At 52.7% G+C, this 5,000-nt stretch overlaps 1 non-coding gene across 1 annotated transcript in view; it reads right to left on the reverse strand.

Annotated features, from left to right (window-relative positions):
* The window catches only part of LOC126436048 (small subunit ribosomal RNA), a 1,909-nt gene extending 936 nt beyond the window's left edge, over positions 1-973 (reverse strand). The window contains exon 1 of the ribosomal RNA XR_007580383.1: positions 1-973. This exon is cut by the window's left edge and continues 936 nt beyond it. This is a non-coding gene — a ribosomal RNA (small subunit ribosomal RNA).
* Positions 974-5,000: the final 4,027 nt, after the last annotated feature.

Raw genomic sequence — 5,000 nt, forward strand, 5'->3', positions numbered from 1 at the left:
CGCCTGTCCCTATTAATCATTACCTCGGGTTCCGAAAACCAACAAAATAGAACCGAGGTCCTATTCCATTATTCCATGCACACAGTATTCAGGCGGGCTTGCCTGCTTTAAGCACTCTAATTTGTTCAAAGTAAACGTGCCGGCCCACCGAGACACTCAATAAAGAGCACCCTGGTAGGATTTCAACGGGGTCCGCCTCGGGACGCACGAGCACGCACGAGGCGGTCGCACGCCTTCGGCTCGCCCCACCGGCAGGACGTCCCACGATACATGCCAGTTAAACACCGACGGGCGGTGAACCAACAGCGTGGGACACAAATCCAACTACGAGCTTTTTAACCGCAACAACTTTAATATATGCTATTGGAGCTGGAATTACCGCGGCTGCTGGCACCAGACTTGCCCTCCAATAGATACTCGTTAAAGGATTTAAAGTGTACTCATTCCGATTACGGGGCCTCGGATGAGTCCCGTATCGTTATTTTTCGTCACTACCTCCCCGTGCCGGGAGTGGGTAATTTGCGCGCCTGCTGCCTTCCTTGGATGTGGTAGCCGTTTCTCAGGCTCCCTCTCCGGAATCGAACCCTGATTCCCCGTTACCCGTTACAACCATGGTAGGCGCAGAACCTACCATCGACAGTTGATAAGGCAGACATTTGAAAGATGCGTCGCCGGTACGAGGACCGTGCGATCAGCCCAAAGTTATTCAGAGTCACCAAGGCAAACGGACCGGACGAGCCGACCGATTGGTTTTGATCTAATAAAAGCGTCCCTTCCATCTCTGGTCGGGACTCTGTTTGCATGTATTAGCTCTAGAATTACCACAGTTATCCAAGTAACGTGGGTACGATCTAAGGAACCATAACTGATTTAATGAGCCATTCGCGGTTTCACCTTAATGCGGCTTGTACTGAGACATGCATGGCTTAATCTTTGAGACAAGCATATGACTACTGGCAGGATCAACCAGGGAGCTGCGTCAACTAGAGCTGAGCAGCCGGCCGCCCGGGAGTGTGTCCCGGGGGCCCGCGCGAACACGCAAGCGTCCGCTCAATTATTCTGCAAACAGGAGGAGGCTGAGCTCCCCTGCACAACACACCTCGAAACCCTCTCAGGTCCCGGCGGCGCGCAGCGCCGTCCTAAGTACTTGGTCGGGTTCGAGAGAGGCGCAATCGCCCGGAGTTAGGCGAGTAGACGCTTTAGGTGCGACCACCCGTGCTCCCAACTGAGCTTGCCGCTGCCGACAGAGGCCCGGGAGCGTGCTGTCGTGGCATTGCCGGCGGGAGACAACACGCGCCACCTACGGTGACCGGCAGCTCCAACGCCAGCGCCACAGAAGGACAAAAGCCCCACTTGGGTGCCGAAGCGAACTCTCCCAGCACAGCGCACGCGCCAACACGTCCGCACAGCTGCGATACAAACCACCTGCGAGAACCGCTGGGGCGACCGAGCAGCAGACGGCGTCGCGGCGCCGAGCGCCGGGCGGCGGCGCATCCTCAGCGCACAAAGTCCTCAATCGGACCAGCACACTGCAGATGGCCACCGCGCTTCGCACCGGGCCCGCGAGGACCTACTTTGGCCGCAAGGCGCCGCGAGCAGGGGGCGCCGGCGCGCAGCTGCGCCGCCTGCCGCGTCCGTCGGCCGGCGCGCCTGCCACTGGCCGCCCCCACCAGCCGGCTGTGGCGCGTGCGCCCACGCACCGCGCTGCCAGCACGCCGGGCGGCCCCCCCTCACCGGCCGGGGACGGTCCCACCCAGCCACCGCCGCGTATCGCCTCACACCCAGATCCCCTTTCACGTTCGTGGGCATGGTGGGTCCCCTTTCACGTTCGTGGGCATGGTGGGTCTCCCTGAAACAACCGGTTAATAGCTCGACCGATCGTCGCCAACACTGATTCACCTCTAGCGAGAACAACCGCACCACAACGGGTTACCAGTTGTTCATTTGCGTAACGTCACCAGCAAACGTACACGTCCATCGCCATTTGCAACGAGTATTGCATGCCTGTGTCAGGTGTCACAACACACTACGTCTGCCCACATAGACGCAACAACATGTGCACGCCTAGAGAACACGTGGAAGGTAGACCCCGTACGTATGCGGTGTCCATTGCGCGAACGACTGTCAGCCCGCCTCTGCAGCATGTCGCAGATGTGGAACGCGGTGCAACATGCTATCACGGTGTGTGAGAAGAGACGACTACGTCCGAATACACGCTCCACTACATCAACAGACTGCTCATGCTGATCGCCATCCAGGGCGTCCGTTCCTCCCACACGTCTGTATGGCGTACCACACTGCAATCCAGCTCTTATAGGGAGACGACACGTAGCTGCGTGCACAATATTTGGACTGTATGGTCCGCCGTTGCTAGGCGCAGTCGTCATACGGTCACATGTGCCACGATGTATCATTCAGTACATACGGACCAATGTGCAGTACAGTTTGTGGGTTTTGCGTACATCGGCGGACAGGTGACAGGCCGTACCACAACGTAGGCTGAGTACGTCGGCATGCGAAGGGCATTGAACATGCAAACTTCTCACCGACCAGCTTGTGAAGGCAGGGGGGAAGGGGGGGGGGGGGCGGCATGTACGTCCTGCTGCTATCCACACTACAGTGTATAGCAGGAGCATGTGGAAAGTCAGCAACACCTGCAAGGTGTTTAACATGACGCGATACACAGGGGACCGGGCAGTGCGAGTAGGGAACTATATTGCGAGGGTTGCGGTTAGGCAACACTACACCAATTTAACGGGTTGCATAACAATTACAGAGCAGGTTCAGCGACAACGTGCGTCAGGTTAAGGCGCAATATAGTTTAGGTTACGGCGCACTTTAGGTTAGGTTAAGGCACATTATAGGTTAGGTTAAGGCACATTATAGGTTAGGTTAAGGCACAACATGGGTTAGGTTAAGGCACAACATGGGTTAGGTTAAGGCACAACATGGGTTAGGTTAAGGCACAACATGGGTTAGGTTAAGGCACAACATGGGTTAGGTTAAGGCACAACATGGGTTAGGTTAAGGCACAACATGGGTTAGGTTAAGGCACAACATGGGTTACGTTAAGGCACAACATGGGTTACGTTAAGGCACAACATGGGTTAGGTTAAGGCACAACATGGGTTAGGTTAAGGCACAACATGGGTTAGGTTAAGGCACAACATGGGTTAGGTTAAGGCACAACATGGGTTACGTTAAGGCACAACATGGGTTACGTTAAGGCACAACATGGGTTACGTTAAGGCACAACATGGGTTACGTTAAGGCACAACATGGGTTACGTTAAGGCACAACATGGGTTACGTTAAGGCACAACATGGGTTACGTTAAGGCACAAATTAGGTTAGGTTAAGGCACAAATTAGGTTAGGTTAAGGCGCAACGTAGGTTAGGTTAAGGCACAACGTAGGTTAGGTTAAGGCACAACGTAGGTTAGGTTAAGGCACAACGTAGGTTAGGTTAAGGCACAACGTAGGTTAGGTTAAGGCACAACGTAGGTTAGGTTAAGGCACAACGTAGGTTAGGTTAAGGCACAACGTAGGTTAGGTTAAGGCACAACGTAGGTTAGGTTAAGGCACAACGTAGGTTAGGTTAAGGCACAACGTAGGTTAGGTTAAGGCACAACGTAGGTTAGGTTAAGGCACAACGTAGGTTAGGTTAAGGCACAACGTAGGTTAGGTTAAGGCACAACGTAGGTTAGGTTAAGGCACGATATAGGTTAGGTTAAGGTACGATATAGGTTAGGTTAAGGTACGATATAGGTTAGGTTAAGGTACGATATAGGTTAGGTTAAGGTACGATATACGTTAGGTTAAGGTACGATATAGGTTAGGTTAAGGTACGATATAGGTTAGGTTAAGGTACGATATACGTTAGGTTAAGGTACGATATAGGTTAGGTTAAGGTACGATATAGGTTAGGTTAAGGTACGATATAGGTTAGGTTAAGGTACGATATAGGTTAGGTTAAGGTACAATATAGCTTAGGTTCAGATACACATTGTTGTAGGGAAAGGTGTATTTGGGGGGGGGGGCGGCAGGTTCGTTGATAGTGATTATCGTAATTGGATGCCTGCGGCATTATCCGATTTGTCACGTCAGGATGCACTTTTGGCTCATGACAGGCGGCGCTCCGATTCCATGGTTGTGGCAGATCTGTGTCTTTCATTCCTGCCATTGTTTGTGTGCTGTGACAGGAGGCAGTATTGTGATGTTGGGTGCACCCCTGTGTAGGACATGTGTGGGTGTTCGTGGCTTAGCTGAGCAATGTGCGGATGTCGGAAGGGTGGGATATTGTGTTTTCTGGGTGGACCTCCCGGTCTGGTAATGATAGTGTGGATTGTGTCATGTGGCGGAGAGGATGCACTGGATGTTCTTCCATGCTGGTGGTTAGATATTGTGTGTGTGCCTGTTACAGGCAGAGAGTAGTGTGTGATAAGAGAGTAGTGTGTGATAAGAGTGTCTGGCTGACGTGTGGTTCTCATTGTGTGCAGAGTCTTTCAGCATGTATAGGGACGGTTGTATATATTATCTGTATTCTGATGGCTCTGCATCTATTACTAATCAGTGCCGTGTATACGGTTACTCTGGTTCCAGTCGAAACTGTTCTATCTCTGTACATTAGTGACACTACGGCTCCACTATGTTGCCGCCCCTGTCGGCCGTTTCCCCCAGTGTATGGCTAATGATTATCAGCAGTCAGTCTATTAGTCAATACCGGTAGTGTGACGACGTCAAATGTCCGGGATGGGGGAAGCTACACCCTTCCCGTGGGTCAGGGCCTAGAAAGACTCTTCCCACGCAGGAGACTGACTGTCGTTACTCTTCCGAGACATATATGTGCCCAGCGTTTTTTGCGACTGCGAGTGCAACGCCAGGAGGCTCGGACTGTCGTTACTCTTCCGAGAAATATATTTGCCCAGCGTTTTTTGCGACTGCGAGTGCAACGCCAGGAGGCTCGGACTGTCGTTACTCTTCCGAGAAATATATGTGCCCA

This window comes from Schistocerca serialis, unplaced genomic scaffold (assembly GCF_023864345.2).
Source record: "Schistocerca serialis cubense isolate TAMUIC-IGC-003099 unplaced genomic scaffold, iqSchSeri2.2 HiC_scaffold_1225, whole genome shotgun sequence".
Lineage (NCBI taxonomy): Eukaryota > Metazoa > Arthropoda > Insecta > Orthoptera > Acrididae > Schistocerca > Schistocerca serialis.